The 21,147-nt window shown below is 44.0% G+C and overlaps 1 pseudogene; it reads right to left on the minus strand.

The window, feature by feature from the left end:
* Positions 1–333: 333 nt before the first annotated feature.
* On the minus strand, positions 334–21,147 carry LOC129840914 (calcium-binding protein 4-like; annotated as a pseudogene).

Here is a 21,147-nt window from a genome sequence, read left to right on the forward strand (position 1 = left end):
CTATCACAGCCATTAAACTATGTAACTGCTTTAATGTCACCATTGGCCTCATGGTGAAATCCCTGAGCGGTTTCCTTCCTCTCCAGCAGCTGAGTTAAAAAGGACGCATGTATATTTGTAGTGACTGGGAGTATTGATACACCATCCAAAGTGTAATTAATAACTTGCTCAAAGGAATATTCAGTCTAACAATAGGTGTCCTTCTTTGTGAGGAATTGGAAAATCTCCCTGGTCTTTGTGGTTGAATCTGTGTTTGAAATTCACTCCTCGACTGAGCCTCGACTCAGGGACCTTAAAGATAATTGTATGTGTGGGGTACAGACAGTTGTGTAAAGTACTTAAGTAAAAATACTTTAAAGTACTACTTAAGTTGTTTTTTGTGGCATCTATACTTTACTTTACTATTCATATTTTTGACAACTTTTACTTTTACTTCACTACATTACTAAAGAAAATAATGTACTTTTTACTCCATACATTTTCCCTGACACCCAACAGTACAGTACTCGTTACATTTTGAATGCTTAGAAGAAGAAGAAAAAGGGTCCAATTTACACACTTATCAAGAGAACATGCCTGGTCATCCCTATTGCCTCTGATCTGGCGGACTCACTAAACACAAATGCTTAGTTTGTAAATTATGTGTGAGTGTTGGAGTGTGCCCCTGGCTATCCGTAAATTTAAAAAACAAGAAAATGGTGCCGTCTTGTTTATTTAATATATGGAATTAGAAATTTTTCATAATTTCACTTTTACTTTTGATGCTTTATATTTTAGCAATTACATTTACTTTTGAAACTTAAGTAGATTTAAAACCAAATACTTTTAGACTTTTACTCAAGTAGTATTTTACTGGGTGACTTTCACTTTTACTTGAGTCATTTGTTATGAAGGTATCTTTACTTTTACTCAAGTATCACAATTGGGTACTTTTTCCACCACTGGGTGCACCTACTCATTCAAGAGTTTTTCTTTATTTTAACTTTTTTCTACATTGTAGAATAATAGTGAAGACATCAAAACTACGAAATAACACATATGGAATCATGTTGTAACCAAAATAGTGTTAATCAAATCAAAAATAAAGGTGAAATAAATAAATAAAATATATTTGAGATTCTACAAAGTACCCACCCTTTGCCTTGATGACAGCTTTGCACACGTTTGGCATTCTCTCAACCAGCTTCATAAGGTAGTCACCTGGAATGCATTTCAGTTAACAGGTGTGCCTTGTTAAAAGTTAATTTGTGGAATTTCTTGCCAAGAGTGTGCAAAGCTGTCGTCAAGGCAAAGGGTGGTTTAAAAACTTTCACAAGAGAAACAGAGGACAGGGAGGTGGAGGACAAGTAAGAGGATGAGGAACAGGTAGATGTGCCAGTGCAGTGCGAGCAGATGTTACAAAGGTAGGTTGAAGTGACAGCGTTTATAACTACTTTGCAGATATGAAACAAACAGACAATCCTAATGGCAGCAAAATATATCAAATTCCTAGTCTATGCCTCAAAACCAATAACCAGACGTTTTAATAATAGGTTCTATTGGACTCAAAATTCCATGACATACAGTAAGGCATTATTGCCAGAATAGATGGATGCAGGTCAATGCATGATTAATGTAATTCACCAATACATTTCTTGGTAGTCCCAAAAATATTGCTATCAGGTTGTATATCACAGCTGGCCTTTGTATATCACAGCTGGTACATTGTTTGCTGCTTCCACCCATTCGGGATGCACTGTTTTAAGTTTCAATGGCTCAATATTTTGAGACAAAAAAACCCAGATGACTGTAACTAAGGCTGGGAATGACAGTACAATCAAACTAGCCAGGGCAATGATCACAAGTCAGTCATAACCTGGCAAATAGGCTAACGCACATCTGTCAAACACATGGCCCGCGGGCGGAATTGGACACACAAGTCGTCTCATCTACTTCATGAAAGTACAGCCTGGTGCTGCTTGCATAGGTGAATTCGACTTCCACCTGCGCTGCTGTCATGTGATCGGTTTACAGCGCTCAGTTTTACATTTACATTACATTTAAGTCATTTAGCAGACGCTCTTATCCAGAGCGACTTACAAGTACATACATTCATACTTTTTTTTGTACTGGCCCCCCGTGGGAATCGAACCCACAACCCTGGCGTTGCAAGCGCCATGCTCTACCAACTGAGCTACACGGGACATAAAGCTTGAGAATGAATAACCGACAAAAAACAAAACATGCAACAAACACCATGCAAAGGAGAAACTCGTAGGCCTATTACAGCAACATTCGAACAGTAGCCAAGGCCTTCGAACAGTAGCCAAGGCCTTCGAACAGTAGCCAAGGCTTTCGAACAGTAGCCAAGGCCTTCGAACAGTAGCCAAGGCCTTCGAACAGTAGCCAAGGCCTTCGAACAGTAGCCAAGGCTTTCGAACAGTAGCCAAGGCTTTCGAACAGTAGCCAAGGCTTTCGAACAGTAGCCAAGGCATTCGAACAATAGCCAAGGCTTTCGAACAGTAGCCAAGGCTTTCGAACAGTAGCCTAGGCATTCGAACAATAGCCAAGGCTTTTGAACAGTAGCCAAGGCTTTCGAACGGTAGCCAAGGCTTTTGAACAGTAGCCAAGGCTTTCGAACAGTAGCCAAGGCTTTCGAACAGTAGCCAAGGCATTCGAACAGTAGCCAAGGCTTTCGAACAGTGGCCAAGGCTGGCTACTCAACTACAATACATTTGGAGTGCACCATACAGTATTGATGCTCTCAACATGTTTTAAGTGTTCAACAACCTATAGCTACGTTTTTGTTATTTGGAGTTATTAAATACCTTTTGATTAGGGTCGCAGCATACTATGCGCATGTGCAAGCGTAGCAGCAAAGGCTGGACAAATGTTATTTATCTCTTTTGTGTTAATATCTTAAAATGCGATATACATTATCATTTGTACATAAATGGACATTATAAAGGGCCATATTTTTTCGAATAAAACAATGGCCAGTTTAGGTCGCAGTTGCACGTTCTTTTTGTAAAAACAAATAGGCTATGTCTGGCCTGCATATTTGTTTTGTTTTTTAAATATGGCCCGTGCACAGATTGAGTTTGACACTGCTTTTAGTTGCCCATTAAATGTATTTGGCATCGATCAAATGGGCGGGCAGGCAGGCGAGTTCCCATTCAGTTGTCAAAATGTGGGTTGGGACAATCATGCATTGGCAGGCAAGCTGCAGAAGGACGAGCAGGCTACTATTCCCCATCGTTTATCAGTGCAATTTTGACGGCCAACTAGCTGAAAAGGTTTGAGAGGGTTTATCTAATGTTCCCTCGTTAGATTTGAGCTCATCTCACTCTGGCTAGAATTAGTTGTTGATCTTGTTGTTATTGATGTGCAGAACTGAGGGAGAGAGAGCCTACCTGTTCATGGTTGTTTGATCAACAGGACTGTAAAGTTCCCAAATGTAAGAGCACTACTGTGGTATTTACATATTTGCAGAAATCCATTCCGGTGTATTTTGTGACTTTTGGCGAGTGTGTTCTAGTGATCTAAAGTCATGCTGTTGATTCTGCCTGTAAACACACAGTCCAGTTCAAAGTGAATGATGGCAGGCCCGTGTGGCTTATTTGTATATAGGCCTACTGCAGCTCTGATTGGCTGTGGCGCAAAGGTCTGTGTAGACTCCGGACCTGGACAAGACCGATATTTTTATTCTGTTTTATTCACTGCAGTGCCTATTAAATGTCCACACGCACGGCCGCTTTCCCACTCTATATTGCTATAGAACTTTCCCACTCTATATTGCTATAGAACTTTCCCACTCTATATTGCTATAGAACTTTCCCACTCTATATTGCTATAGAACTTTCCCACTCTATATTGCTATAGAACTTTCCCACTCTATATTGCTATAGAACTTTCACACTCTATATTGCTATAGAACTTTCGCAAATAATTTACTCTACGTCATTTCCAAACATTCTATGACTTTATAAAAACGTGAAAATAACCTCATCTAAGTGGTCGCTTGTCAGATTTTTTTTCTTTTTCATACGTCATATTCTTCCTGGGGGTGTATATGAACAGACTTGAATAAGATTACATGTTGCTAACACGCTGTCAGTTCCACTTGATCTTTCACTCTGTTATCATTCATAATGATTAGAGAATGCACCACTTGCTTGGGTTTTTAAAAAGTTGTTTATAAGCACTCTGTACACTCTGTAGGGTTCTCTGACCTGTCTGATAGCACATTCTCATGGATCTGGCACACTTCCTAGTGTCCTTCTCTCACCTGTCTGATGGCACATTCTCATGGATCTTGCGCACTTCCTAGTGTTCTTCTCTCACCTGTCTGATGGCACATTCTCATGGATCTTGCACACTTCCTAGGGGCCTTCTCTCACCTGTCCGATGGCACATTCTCATGGATCTTGCACACTACCTAGTGTCCTTCTCTCACCTGCCTGATAGCACATTCTCATGGATCTTGCACACTTCCTAGTGGCCTTCTCTCACCTGTCTGATGGCACATTCTCATGGATCTTGCGCACTTCCTAGTGTCCTTCTCTCACCTGTCTGATGGCACATTCTCATGGATCTTGCGCACTTCCTAGTGTCCTTCTCTCACCTGCCCGATGGCACATTCTCATGGATCTTGCGCACTTCCTAGTGTCCTTCTCTCACCTGTCTGATGGCACATTCTCATGGATCTTGCGCACTTCCTAGTGTCCTTCTCTCACCTGTCTGATGGCACATTCTCATGGATCTTGCACACTTCCTAGTGTCCTTCTCTCACCTGCTTGAAAGCACTGCGTACCTCCCTCATCCCCATCATGTGAGCCGTCTCAGCCAGCATCCTAGGGCCCATCAGCTCAGTACAGAAATCATCAAAGTCCACGTGACCGCCCCCTACGGAGAGGGAGAAATCAGATTACACTGACCCTGACCTGTTCACCGGACGTGCTACCTGTCCCAGACCTGCTGTTTTCAACTCTCTAGAGACCGCAGGAGCGGTAGAGATACTCTGAATGATCGGCTATGAAAAGCCAACTGACATTTAGTCCTGAGGTGCTGACTTGCTGCACCCTCGACAACTACTGTGATTATTATTATTTGACCATGCTGGTCATTTATGAACATTTTGAACATCTTGGCCATGTTCTGTTATAATCTCCACCCGGCACAGCCAGAAGAGGACTGGCCACCCCTCATAGCCTGGTTCCTCTCTAGGTTTCTTCCTAGGCTTTGGCCTTTCTAGGGAGTTTTTCCTAGCCACCGTGCTTCTACACCTGCATTGCTTGCTGTTTGGGGTTTTAGGCTGGGTTTCTGTACAGCACTTTGAGATATCAGCTGATGTACGAAGGGCTATATAAATACATTTGATTTGATTTGATGATTACACACACACACACACACACACACACACACACACACACACACAGCGCCGTTTCCACCTGACATCAATCAAATACACAATGTCCCAAACTTCAAAAACAGACATTAGTCTTACGCACACGTGTCACACATGCACACACCCGCCTCCTCTAACTTCATAGAGGGAGACATCAATCATACACACATGCACAGCCCCCGAGAAAACCATGAGTCAAACACGACACACACACACCAGAGGAGGCTGGTGGGAGGAGCTATAGGAGGACGGGCTCATTGTAATGTCTGGAATGGAATGAATGGAACGGTATCAAGCACGTAAAACCATATGAAACCACATGTTTAACTCTGTTCCAATAATTCCATTCCAGCCATTACAATGAGCCCGTCCTCCTATAGCTCCTCCAACCAGCCTCCTCTGACACACACACACACACCACTAACCCTTCCGCACACACACACACACACACACACACACACACACACACACACACACACACACACACACACACACACACACACACACACACCACTAACCCCTCCACACACACACACACACACAGGCACACACACACACACCACTAACCCCTCCGCACACACACACACACACACACACACACACACACACACACACACACACACACACACACACACACACACACACACACACACACACACACACACACACACACACACACACACACACACCACTAACCCCTCCGCACACACACACACACGCACCACTAACCCCTCCGCACACACATACACACCACTAACCCCTCCACACACACACACAGGCACACACACACACACACACACACACACACACACACACACACACACACACACACACACACACACACACACACACCACTAACCCCTCCGCACACACACACACACCACTAACCCCTCCGCACACAAACACACACACACACACACACACACACACACACACACACACACACACACACACACACACACACACACACCACTAACCCCTCCACACACAAACACACACACACAAACACACACCACTAACCCCTCCACACACACACACACACACACACACACACACACACACACACACACACACACACACACACACACACACACACCACTAACCCCTCCACACACAAACACACACACACAAACACACACCACTAACCCCTCCACACACACACACACACACACACACACACACACACACACACACACACACACACACACACACACACACACACACACACACACACACACACACACACCACTAACCCCTCCGCACACAAACACACATGCTCACATTTCATCTTGATCTGCTGTATAATCTCTATGAGCTCCATCTCAGTGGGCATGTATCCCATGGTCCTCATACAGTCAGCCACGTCCTTGTAATGCAGGAAGCCGTCACCATCGTAGTCAAACTCCTTAAAGGCCACCTGCAGCTCTGAGACACTAACACACACACACACACACACACACACACACACACACACACACACACACACACACACACACACACACACACACACACACACACACACACACACACACACACACACACACACACACACACACACACACACACACACACCAATGTGTATAATGTTATAATATTTACAGTACTCAAAAATTGTAGTGCAGTGGTTTTTTCGAGCAGCTTAGTAGCTCCAAACCTTGTATTGCTGAATGCTATTTCATGAAGCTAATAGCCAGTAACATTTACAAGCTACCACTGTGTCCTGTATGACTCACAAGGTTAAGCAGAGCTTATGAGAGACTAAACTGTATGCCTGCGGAATATTTTGTTTCCTAAAACGTCCTATAATATTGCTTGCATTAGCACTATTCATTTCACTAACAAAGGTTTAAAGGTCAGTACTCAGTTGGCCGATTTCTTGCTTACGGACATCAACAACAACTGCATTCACTGCATTCATCTGTAAAGAATGCCTCAAATTGGCGCGTCCAAATTGGCACCCTCCCTTGAGGCCTGGCCACGTTGGGGCGAGCCAATAGTCCTTCTTGGAGGATTATAATTTAGTTGATGTTGATTTATGTATGCAGGTAGTCGCCCCGTTGCGTATGAAAACGTCACATCGCTGGCACTACCCTTAAGTGCTCTGGTAAAGTGGACTCTCGCTCACTGTGTGGACTGCACTTGCTTAGTACATTTCTATAATCAATAACAGACTTACCATCCAACTCCTCAGGCATCAGCTCCCTATCCTGCAGTAAACAGATAGAGAAGGGAGATTAAGAGAGAGCATGAGTGTGTTCCCCAAATCTCTGCTCCATTAAAGCAGAGTAGTCCCTTGAGAAATACACCCCACTTGAATCCATTTTTTTTAATATATAGAGTATTAAGGTAATATGCATATCATATCAACCACCACAGCGCGCCTGACAGTGACCGTAATGGGATTACTCCATGACATGCCTTTCTAATCTGAGCAATGACATATACACACAGTATGTGCAAACACACACACACACACACACACACACACACACACACACACACACACACACACACACACACACACACACACACACACACACACACACACACACACACACACACACACACACACACACATTGCATATGCATCTACACAGACTTATTAACACACGATACCACTCTCATCTCAGGTCGTTAATATACACATACATAAATGAATACCACCCTTTACTCCTTTACTCAAGATAAGAGACAAGAAGTCAACTGTGACGACACCACCAGTGTTTTTCCTATATTCATTTATCAGCGGTGCACCGGCACTGCTAAATCATGGCCACCAGTGCAAACATATACACAGTGGTGTAAAGTACTAGGAATATGAGACCAAATACTAAACGTTTAACTAGTTTATTTATAAGAATTATAATAATTATAACCCCTACCTTTTTGAGAAGAAAATCTATTACTTGTTAAACTTTTTGTTTATTTTGAGCATACAATCTACAGTAACTCAGTATTTAAAGTATTTATTTTATACTGTCATTATTGCTCATCTTTATCAAGGGTATCAATAATTTTGGGTTTCCAGTGTCTAGTGAAAGTCTTCACATTTTGCTGTCTTAAAATTACATCTAAAAAGGGACTACATTTTACAGATCTAAACAACCTACTCCACATTTTCAAATTGAAAGACATTTATTGAAGATTTTCCAAATGAAGTAAAACGGAAGGAACACTTAACACGTCTTGCAAAGCCTTTCTGGTGTGTCTTTGGCTTAAATTGTTTTGTAATTGTCCAGCTGACAAAAAAACTTTGTCCCAGGGTTAGGTATTCAGAAGACAGAGGCAGGGTTTTTGCTCAACTTGAACGTTTCTTTTGCTCCTGACAAACTCCCCAGTCCCTCCCGGTGACAAACATACCCATAACACGATGCAGCCAGGAATGCAGTGTTTGGTTTTTGCCAGGCATAATGGGACCCATGTCATCCAAAAAGTTGTACTTTTGACTCATCTGTCCATAGAACATTCCTCCAAGAGTCTTGATGATCATCCAGGTGCTTTTTTGGCAAACATCAGTCAACTTTTTGGACAAGATGGGTCCCATTATGTCTGGTGAAAACCAAACTGCATTCCACAGAAAGAACCTCATACCGTCAAGCTTGGTGGTGGTAGTGTGATGGTTTGGGGATGCTTTGCTGCCTCAGGACCTGGACGACTTGCCTTAATATAAGGAACCACGAATTCTGCTCTGTATCAGAGAATTCTACAGGAGAATGTCAGACCATCCGTCTGTGAGCTGGAGCTGAAGCGTAGCTGGGTCATGCAGCAAGATAATGGTCCAAAAACACACAATTAAGTTTTCATGAAATTTGCTAAAAAGCAACAAATCTGAAGTTTTGGAATGGCCCAGTCAAAGTCCAGACCTAATCCCAAATTGAAATGTTGTAGCAAGATTTGAAACGAGAAGTTCATGCTTGAAAACCCACAAATGTCGCTGAGTTAAAGCAGTTCTGCATGGAAGAGTAGGACAAAATTCCTCCACTGTGACGCGAGAGTCTGATCAACAACAACAGGAAGTGTTTGGTTGGAGTCATTGCAGCTAAAGGTGGCACAACCAGTTATTGAGTGTAAGGGGGCAATTACTTTTTACACAGGGACATTGAGTGTTGCATAACTTTGTTTATGAAATAATATGCATTGTTGTGTTATTTTTCACTCAGGTTCCCATTATCTCATATTAGGTTTTGGTTGAATATCTGATAACATTCAGTATAAAAAATATGCAAAAGTAGAGAAAATTACAAAGGGTGAAATACTTTTTCACAGCGCTGTATACAGTATACATGCCTTATGGAAAGTATTCAGACCCCTTGGCCTCTTCCACATTTTGTTACATTACAGCCTTATTCTAAAACATGTTTTTTTTTAAACACTCAGCAATCTACTCACAATACCCATAATGACAAAGTGAAAACAGATTTTTTTGCAAATTTATAAAATATAAAAACAGAAATACCTTATACACATAAGTATTCAGACCCTTTTCTATGAGACTCGAAATTGAGCTCAGGTGCAACCTGTTTCCATTGATCATCCTTGAGATGTTTTTACAACTTGATTGGAGTCCAACTGTGGTAAATTCAGTTGATTGGACATGATTTGGAAAGGCACACAGCTGTCTATATAAGGTCCCACAGTTGACAGTGCATGTCAGAGTAAAAACCAAGCCATGAAGTCGAAGGAATTGTCCGTAGAGGTCCGAGACAGGATTGTGCCGAGGCACAGATCTGGGGAAGGGTACCAAAACATTTCTGCAGCATTGAAGATCCCCAAGAAGAAGTTTGGAACAACCAAGACTCTTCCTAAAGCTGTCTGCCTGGCCAAACTGAGCAATCGGGGGAGAAGGGCCTTAGTGAGGGAGGTTCTAGAGAACTCTAGAGTTCCTCTGTGGAGATGGGAGAACCTTCCAGAAGGTTGTTTTTGAAAGAAAATGTTTGGTTCATTAAAATAACATTAAATTGATCAGAAATACAGTGTAGACATTGTTAATGTTGTAAAAGTCTACTGTAGCTGGAAACGGCTGACTTTTAATGGAATATCTACATAGACGTACAGAGGCCCATTATCAGCAACCATCACTCCTGTGTTCCAATGGCACGTTGTGTTAGCTAATCCAAGTTTATCATTTTAAAAGGCTAATTGATCGTTAGAAAACCCTTTTGCAATTATGTTAGCACAACTGAAAACTGTTGTGCTGATTAAAGAAGCAATTAAACTGGCCTTCTTTAGTTGAGTATCTGGCGCATCAGCATTTGTGGGCTCGATTACGGGCTCAAAATGGCCAGAAACAAAACACTTTCTTCTGAAACTCATCAGTCTATTCTTGTTCTGAGAAATGAAGGCTATTCCATGCGTGACATTGCCAAGAAACTGAAGATCTCGTACAACGCTGTGTACTACTCCCTTCCCAGAACAGAGCAAACTGGCTCTAACCAGAGTAGAAAGAGGAGTGGGAGGCCTTGGTGCACAACTGACCAAAAGGACAAGTACATTAGAGTGTCTAGGTTGAGAAACAGACGCCTCACAAGTCCTCAACTGGCAGCTTCATTAAATAGTACCCACAAAACACCAGTCTCAACGTCAATAGCGAAGAGGCGACTCCGGGTTGCTGGCCTTCTAGGCAGAGTTCCTCTGTCCAGTGTCTGTGTTCTTTTGCTCATCTTAATCTTTTCTTTTTATTGGCCAGTCTGAGATATGGCTTTTTCTTTGCAACTCTGCCTAGAAGGCCAGCATCCCGGAGTCGCCTCTTCACTGTTGACGTTGAGCCGTGTTTTGCGGGTACTATTTAATGAAGCTGCCAGTTGAGGACTTGAGGCCAGGCAAAGCTCAGAGCACAGTGACATTTCACAGTACTCAGAACACTAGGAGCAGAAACATGCTAAAGTCAATGAATCTTACTGGACTCACAGATAGGCCTGTAGGCTGGATAGAAAACAATTGCATGCTAGACAGTGAGCGGATCCCGCTGGAATGCAGATGGTATTATTGAGTAGAGAAATAGATACTGTGCTTCATGTCTTTCTATTATGTTACAGTGACACAGGCTAGGAATGGCAAGATACTAGTGAAGCTCAACTCCCTTAGCATAAATAGGCTATTGTAGATCCAGTTTAGAAAACGTAAGATACTTATAACATTGAATTCTTCTTCCACATAGACAGGCCCCACAGGCTAGTGGAAACAGAATGACATATAGCATACAAACAACACTGCATTTTGGTAGCACAACGATATGCCCAAAGGCTAAGCTGCATTGCAGTAAAATACCGATCAACCTGGTCTCAGAGCATTTCGTATTATTCTGTATGTAAATCCGAGATACTCAATGTAGTATGATAACTCTGTTACGTTTCGTATGGCATGTATTCATTTGTGGATGTCAATCACCCACTTCGCATGGCATGAATCACTATTTGTATTGAATGTTATGAAATTGCAAATCATACAATATGTCTAGGAATTTGCCAAATCATAATATGTTACGAATTTGCTGAACATATGATATGTTATGAATTCTAGATAGGTTGCTAACATTAGCTAGCTGGGTAATGTTAGGTAGGCTAGCGGTTAGGGTTGAGGGTTAGGGTTAAGGTTACGTTTAGGAGTTAGGTTATAGGGTTAGAGGAGCTAAAAAGTAGTTGGTAGTTGAAAAGTTGTTAATTAGCTAAAATGCTAATGTTGTCGTTGATGAGATTTGAAATCGCAACATTTGGGTTGCTAGACGTTCATGTTACACGCCCACCCATCCGCCCCAGTTCAGTTTTTGCCTTAAGCAACCATCTCTGTTATGTAACCATACCAAATGTAACATATACTAGTGTCGGAGTCCCGGATTTACGTTTACTATGTTACGTCTAGTCTATGAGATCAGGCTGTAGAGATAGCTCAATAGATACATACCAACTACCCCCTCTGCACCTCTCTAGCATACGAAACATGTTAGCCACATTTAAGTATGCTGTCATACATATCAATGGCGTACGTGAGTGGCACATTTCAGCAAGGACAATTGTACAAACAGCTAGCGACTCTACCGCCCTATAAAAAATTCTCGCTACATTAAGTTTGCTGGCATAGCCGACAGATAAATGTGCACAATGGACATTACAGTAAGGATGACGCTATAAAGTGGGATACGAGCGTTACAAAACACAGGAGGCTAAGGAAACATGCTACAGTACACATGTGAACCACATTTCGGCAGACATATCAGGGTCAAGCTGAATGTATGCAGGGTCATGCTAAAGGTCAGCAGCAGACACAAACACAACGCATTCACAGGACTCCCTTGGGAAAGAGGTCCTCTGCCCTCAATGATACTTCCTGGTTAAGGTTAAATTGAAAAATGAACTCAGGCCAAAAGGATGTTTCTCATCTCGGCTACTGTTAAGGTCACTCTACAAATGTAAAGGACCTGCACTGCACACTCTCCAAAATTCTACTTTGATGACATACTTAGGTAGAAGCCTAGTCTTTGAACACCCCCTGTTACTATGCATCATTTGTTGTTTACATTTTTGTTTTTTTTCCTAAAGATTATTCATGATAAAACAACAACTAGCCAATGTGAAATCAATAAATACCCTATCAAAAATGGTCAGGGATCGTAAAAGAGAGACGGCATCCAATGGCGTAGAGACACGCTATGTGCTCCTGTGCTCACTGTAGTGATTCTGACGCACAGTGTACGCGCGTCGTACACAGGGACATATTTTGGAAGGCGAGGTCAACACACATTCATTTGATGTCTTCATCCGGAGACGATTAGACAGTGTGCCAAAGCCAAGTCTCCAATCAACAGTCAACACACAGACCCATTTTAACAGTTCATTTCCATCTGTTTGATTTCACATGGGGCGGTTATAAAGTGTTTTATAACCGTTCGACATACGAACAGACGAAGAAGACACATGGACGGTCAGTGTAGACACATGCAGAACGGGTACGCAGATATTCATCTTGGTATCTGTCTGTTTGTCTGTCTCTCTCTGTTCTCATTACGGCTAATAAAGGATGACAGTGAGCCTTGCGAACGGCGTTATTAATACTCGAGTCGAGGCAGGGATTAGAATGCTATGGGGTGGAGTAACCTCCTCCTACTGTGTGTGTCCAAGCACAGAAAAAGGCAAATACTCTGTGGCAATGTCACTGCAAGGGCAGAGTGTGCCAAGGAAGGGGCGAGGCAGAGATACGGCTGCTAGTTGTGAATAGTGGGTTGTGGGTAGCCGGGATGTCAATCTGTTTGTGCTTCATTGAAGTGCTCCTCGCGCTTTGTGATCGTCACGTCTGGTTTTCTACGAACGATTTCCCACCAGAACACACACTGTGCGCTCCAAGTTTCAAGTTGTATTAGTCGTATGTACAGGATACACATGGTACACACCATCCAACAAAAGTATTACTTACAGGCTCCTTCTTTACAATGGAACAACAATAAGAGGTAATACAATATAAAAATACCAACATAAAGTAAATGGCTCAGTAGCATCAGTACAATACAGGAAGGCACAATGTATAGTCCAATGTTTACACTTGTTTTGGGAAAAGGGGTGATTGGAGGAAAAGTGTTTCAATTGTGCAATATTTAGAAATCAGAATAAGAGTCAGTTTGATGTGTGTGTGTGTAGCGTGTGTGTATGTGTGTGTGTGTGTGTGTGTGTGTGTGTGTGTGTGTGTGTGTTTTAGCGTGTGTGTGTGTGTGCGTGTGTGTGTTTTAGCGTGTGTGTGTGTGTGTGTGTGTGTGTGTGTGTGTGTGTGTGTGTGTGTGTGTGTGTGTGTGTGTGTGTGTGTGTGTGTGTGTGTGTGTGTGTGTGTGTGTGTGTGTGTGTGTGTTTTAGCGTGTGTGTGTGTGTGTGCGTGTGTGTGTTTTAGCGTGTGTGTGTGTGTGTGTGTGTAGCGTGTGTGTGTGTGTGAAAGAGTGTATATCTGTGTAGGTGAGTGAGGGAGTGCATGTGTGCTAGGGCCTGGAGAGTCAGTGCAGGTGATCAGTCCAGTTCAAGTGTTCAGCAGTCTGATGGTTTGAAGATCGAAACTGTCCCTGAGCCTGTTGGTATCAGACCTCATGCTCCGTTTGCCCAATGGGAGTGAACAGCTCGTGGCTGCGGGCCTTCCTTAGGTACCGTTTCGAGTAGATTTCCTGGATGGTCGGGAGCACGGTCCCAGTGATGCACTGGGCCGTCTTCACCACCTGCTGGAGGGCCTTGCGGTCATGGACGGAGAAATTGTCATACCAGGCTATGATGCAACGGGTCAGGACGCTCTCAATGGTGCAGCAGTAATATTTGGAGAGGTCCCGGGGTGGCATTCCGAATTTCATCATCCGCCGTAGAAAATAGAGACGCTGTTACGCCCTCTTGACGAGCGATAGTGTTGTTGGTCTTATGTCAAGTCCTTGTTGATGTGGACACCTGCTGATTCTCTCTACTGCAGTCCCGTTGATGTGGATCTGCTTCCTGAAGTCAACAATCAACTCCTTAATTGTAATGACGTTGAGGGAGAGGTTGTTGTCCTGGCACCACAATGCCAGTTCACTTACCTTCTCCCTATAGGCTCCCTAATGACTCGTCGTTGTTGGTTATCAGGCCTAGAACCGTAGTGTCGTCAGCAAACTTGATGATGGAGTTGGTTTCGTGCAAAGCCACGCAGTCGTGGGTGAACAGGGAGTACAGCAGAGGGCTGATGACCCCTATATTAAGAGTCAGTATGGAGTAGTGGTTGTTGCCAATCCTCTGATATAGAGTTGTCAGCTTAGGGCGAATGGGAATTGAGGTGTGAGAAATATGGTTGTTGTTCATTTTCAGTTGGTTTATGGATCTGTGTCCAGGTTGCATTGCATCAAAAGTGTAAATCCACCCCAGCTTTTCTGTCAAACGTTTAAACGTTCGATCCTGGATCATAACTCACTGTGCAACTGATTTGGCACGCGAGAGAGGCAGGAGGTGACAGAGGTATAAAAAGGTGACAGTGTTACTGACCTGTCCAAAGAGAGTGCTGAGGTAGGACAGGTAGACGGCTGCTACAGAGCCCTGGCTGTGGCTCCTGCCACTCTTGGAGCTGTTGCTATTTTCTCCTGACTTGGGCTGGCGGAGCCCGGAGCGCCCAGGGATCCCCTGTGCCGGGGGGGTGTTTGACGACGTGCTGTTAGGGGACGGAGAGATGGAGAATAGGGCAAAGGGTCTGACTTCATCCTTGTCAACATGACCATCTTTACCACTGTGTCATCACCGTTATCTTTGAGGGCGGGTCTCACTTACCTCGCTCTGGGTGAGGGCACGCCTCCCTTTTTTGTCCCTTTCTGAGACATGCTGAGGGAGAGAGAGAGAGAATTGTAACAACTGCTGATGTCAGGAGGGCTTTATGAATATACATTTGATTGATTTATTGAGAAGAGAAGAGAAAGAAAGAAAGAAAGAAGAAAATAATATAATTCTTTAACCAGGGGCAAGGCCTTCGCCAGGGTTGTAATCAGAGCCCTGCACTCTTCAATATTTACATCAACGAATTGGCCACTATTCTAGAAAAATCCTCAGCCCTTGGTGTTAGTCTCCACAATTCAGAGGTTAAATGCCTGCTCTTCGCAGATGACCTGTGCCTGCTGTCACCCACAGCACAATATCTACAGCAGAGCCTAGACCTGCTAGAGCAGTATTGACAGAACTGGCCCCTGGCAGTAAACCGTAAAAAGACAAAAATAATAATTTAACAGAGAAGATGCATATCTCAGGGAATTAGACCAATGTTCTCAATTGGTACAAAATACACTGCTCGAAAAAAAAAAAAGGGAACACTAAAATAACACATCCTAGATCTGAATGAATGAAATATTATTATTAAATACTTTTTTCTTTACATAGTTGAATAGTTTGGAGTCACACTCAAAATTAAAGGGGAAAACAACACTACAGGCTGATCCAACTTTGATGTAATGTCCATAAAACAAGTCAAAATGAGGCTCAGTAGTATGTGTGGCCTCCACGTGCCTGTATGACCTCCCTACAATGCCTGGGCATGCTCCTGATGAGGTGGCGGATGGTCTCCTGAGGGATCTCCTCCCAGACCTGGACTAAAGCATCTGCCAACTCCTGGACAGTCTGTGGTGCAACGTGGCGTTGGTGGATGGAGCGAGACATGATGTCCCAGATGTGCTCAATTGGATTCAGGTCTGGGGAATGGGCGGGCCAGTCCATAGCATCAATGCCTTCCTCTTGCAGGAACTGCTGACACACTCCAGCCACATGAGGTCTAGCATTGTCTTGCATTAGGAGGAACCCAGGGCCAACCGCACCAGCATATGGTCTCACAAGGGGTCTGAGGATCTCATCTCGGTACCTAATGGCAGTCAGGCTACCTCTGGCGAGCACATGGAGGGCTGTGCGGCCCCCCAAAGAAATGCCACCCCACACCATGACTGACCCACCGCCAAACCGGTCATGCTGGAGGATGTTGCAGGCAGTAGAACGTTCTCCGCGGCGTCTCCAGACTCTGTCACGTCTGTCACGTGCTCAGTGTGAACCTGCTTTCATCTGTGAAGAGCACACGGCGCCAATGGCGAATCTGCCAATCTTGGTGTTCTCTGGCAAATGCCAAACGTCCTGCACGGTGTTGGGCTGTAAGCACAACCCCCACCTGTGGACGTCGGGCCCTCATACCACCCTCATGGAGTCTGTTTCTGACCGTTTTAGCAGACACATGCACATTTGTGGCCTGCTGGAGGTCATTTTGCAGGGCTCTGGCAGTGCTCCTCCTTGCACAAAGGCGGAGGTAGCGGTCCTGCTGCTGGGTTGTTGCCCTCCTACGGCCTCCTCCACGTCTCCTGATGTACTGGCCTGTCTCCTGGTAGCGCCTCCATGCTCTGGACACTCCGCTGACAGACACAGCAAACCTTCTTGCCACAGCTCGCATTGATGTGCCATCCTGGATGAGCTGCACTACCTGAGCCACTTGTGTGGGTTGTAGACTCCGTCTCATGCTACCACTAGAGTGAAAGCACCGCCAGCATTCAAAAGTGACCAAAACATCAGCCAGGAAGCATAGGAACTGAGAAGTGGTGTGTGGTCACCACCTGCAGAACCACTCCTTTATTTGGGGTGTCTTGCTAATTGCCTATAATTTCCACCTGTTGTCTATTCCATTTGCACAACAGTATGTGAAATTTATTGTCAATCAGTGTTGCTTCCTAAGTGGACAGTTTGATTTCACAGAAGTGTGATTGACTTGGAGTTACATTGTGTTGTTTAAGTGTTCCCTTTATTTTTCTGAGCAGTGTATATAGAGTACTGCACACACTACAATTACTTAGGTTTAAAAAATAAGCTCAACTGGACACCTTAATGATGCAGTGAATAAACTGAGATAGAAACCACGCAGGGCTGAATTCACAAACCTGTTCTCTGAACACACTGAAGGCTCAGGACCAGAACATCCAATCAATCAGAATAAACCAAATTACAACACAGTCAAAACTACTTTACTTACCGGGAAACACAAGCACAAAGAAAAATGAACTGCTATCTGGTCCTAAATTGACAGTACACCGTGGCAAACTATTTGACCATGGTTATTGATCAAAACCTTAGAACAACATTCACAAAGTACAGTCTCAATGAGCACATTGAGTTGCACACAGTGGTTGCACACTGCAATGTGTGGATCGAACGTACAGCAGAACCTAAGACAGAGCTACATATCCTTTTTAAAATAAAACAATTAGAGAGTGTAATTTCCCCAGGTTTGAAATCATTGGTTATTTTAACCCTTGATTAATGTTGTTACTGTTGTCCCATTGACGATATTGATTATTATTTAAATGATGTTACTTTTGTAAATCTCCAAAGTAAGCTTTGGCAATATGTACATTGTTACGTCATGCAAAAAAGCTAATTGAATTGAATTGAGAGAGAGAGAGAGAGAGAGAGAGAGAGAGAGAGAGAGAGAGACAGAGAGACAGAGAGAATAACAAGTATCCAAGGGACCAAGGAGAAGAGAGAGAGAGATATACAGAAGAGAAAGAGAGAGAGTGAGGGAGGTAGAGAGAGAGAGAGCGCGAGAGGAAGACAGAGAGACTTATGGCTGTACATTTCAGAGACAGATTAATGCCTTGTCATCGCACTGTGTTGTCAGAACTAGGGCCTGGGATGAAAGACTGCCTCTCAGACACTGACACGTCAAATAGTACACCTTTACACCCCCGACCATCTCAGATGCTCATAAATTTGCGCCTAGGGCCCCTCCCGTTTGAACATACGTTGTACGAATATTGATAAGTGCATGTGATGTGCAGAGGCACACGCCAACAAGGCACCGTTAGTCTGCATTCTCCTCCCTAGGGACCACAGATCATAATGAGATGAGACTAGCAGAACAGGTAGGCCCTATAAATTACATATAACAACCCAATGTGCCTCTCCGGGCAAACCAGAGCCCCCTTTTCACCTCGGCACCATTACAGGAGAGAGAAAGCGACACGCGAGCAGCACGCATGTGATGTGTACTGATTGCAATGCTCCGAGCGTGCTGTCTCCCCAGAGAGGAAGAGGCGAAGCGAGAGGATTTACTCCGCCCCAAAAATCTGTCCGCGTGAGATAAGCCATTTTCGTACGGAGGTCTACGAGCAAGTACGTGAGGCTTATTTGATTGAATAGAAGTTTCGAAATATTTAGTCTGTTACAAATGTACTGAGTGGATACATTCCGACAACTTTGAGGAAAAACGACTTCGTTGTGCCTGTTGTTTACACCCGTATCGGCCCTCTCATTGGCTAGAATGGTCCCACCTGATCTCGCCTGCCTTCAATCATTGAGGACATGTATTTCAATTGTTAGAGCAGTCACTCGGCTATCTTTATAATAGATCATCTTCGGTCTCCCTACTAACTCCTCGAGCTCTCTGGGTGTTTCAGCCATCTAGCCTATCTTAACAGTTGTTCCTCTCTCATAGTTGGTTCAGGGAATGACTGAAAACAACTGGAAATAAGAGTGTGTGAGCAGTTGGCTGGTATTTGGTAGTTAGTGCCAAATAATATAATTGTTGTACAAAATCACAGGAGGTTGGTGGCACCTTAATTTGGGAGGACGGGCTTGTGGTAATGGCTGGAGCGGAATCAGTGGAATGGTATGAAATACGTCAAACACATACTGTAGTTTGATACCATTCCATTCGCTCCGTTCCAGACGTTATTATGAGCCGTCCTCCCCTCACCAGCCTCCGCTGTACAAAAAGGATTCTAAGACAATGAGTTGCTTGCGCACACATACAGCTAAATTGCTACAATTTCCATGGTGGTGCATTCATAGTTAACAATAGGCCTAACTATTGTTTGCCTCAAGAACAGCTTTTCTCTTGAATGAGCAAAATATCAGGGTAAACAAACAAACACAAGCACACACACATACAGACACACTTCTACATGAGCCAATAGAGACAGCATGAGCTGCTCCCTCAGTGGCCAATCGCTGTCAATCACCAAGCCGATACGAGCAATTTCAGATCCTGGACCCGCTAATTTAAATGATGAAACGGTGGACGGGGAGTTAAAGCAGAGGTAATGCAGATGATTTAATAGACTGGCTGTGATCCAGAACGGGTTATCTGAGGGCCTCATCCTTTTGTCGTTTTTTTTCTCTTCAGTGTTTTTCCCCTATGTTTTTGTTGGTCATTCCTCCTGCTCCCCTGCTGTTCATCTGCTGTCGAATGCAGATCAATGTCCAGATGGCTCAGCTACTCTCTTCTCGTCCAATGTCTTAAACAACCCACGGTACAATAGGCCTGGCTGCCTCCTCCTCTCCCTATCGATCTCCACCACTGATTTGGTGTCACGACTCAGAAATCAGACTCCCCTTTGTTACTTTTTTGGGGGAAGGGGGGAGCTGGGGGATCCAGAGGAGGAGAGGGAGACGGGTGGATTGTCTCGTCTGCCGGCTGCTCTGTCATCCTCCTATCAATGGTTACATCTTGGCATTTCCCACCATTCACCGCCATCTTGCGTCCCACACGATCAATCTCCTGTGTGGTTGTCATTTCAGCGCCTTCTGTCCTGGTATCTGTCCTGGCATCCTGTCTGTCCGTTCGGTTCCTGTTTGTCACCACCAGTAATTGTTGATAGACTGTAGTTTTCCATTGAGACTGTAGACTTCGAACTGCCCAAACTCTCTGGATAAGATGCAAAGCGGGCTACACGACGTTAAGCCCCGTTGACGAAAGGACAAATGTATCGATTGATTAGCCGATCGATTGGAGTAAACAAATACCAGCACGATTTGGCCAATGGCCAACAGCCCTTGACGTCCTCGCCATCCTCTATCCTCCTTACCTTCAATATGCAGCTAGAAATAGAGAGAGAGTTTCAGACAAGTCCAGTTGTTACCGTTTGGCTCGGACGTGTTGATTGATATAAATTAGGAGTATAACTCCCCTCCTGCCCCTCTACCTTCCCGCCTCCTCTACCTCACCGGATTATACAATAAGAAGGGTGATTATCTCGCTAAATATGTCTGGATTCGACTTTGTGACGCGTCACTGTTTTGAAATGACATTGGAGGGTAATCATGTATAGGTTGTGCGCAAACAATGAAAACTCTCAGTGGGGAACCCTATCTTTCGGGGGGAACCCTTTCCTTCGAGTCACCGGTTCACAAGCCCACACGTGTTAATGTAGACCTTTGATGGGCTTAAGCACTGAGCGTGTCCTTTTTCTTAACACTCAGGTTACAATCATTGCAATTACCTGGCTATTGTGGATGACTCTATTGCTCCTCCAAACTCAT

Source organism: Salvelinus fontinalis, chromosome 42 (genome assembly GCF_029448725.1).
Source record: "Salvelinus fontinalis isolate EN_2023a chromosome 42, ASM2944872v1, whole genome shotgun sequence".
Classification (NCBI taxonomy): Eukaryota; Metazoa; Chordata; class Actinopteri; order Salmoniformes; family Salmonidae; genus Salvelinus; species Salvelinus fontinalis.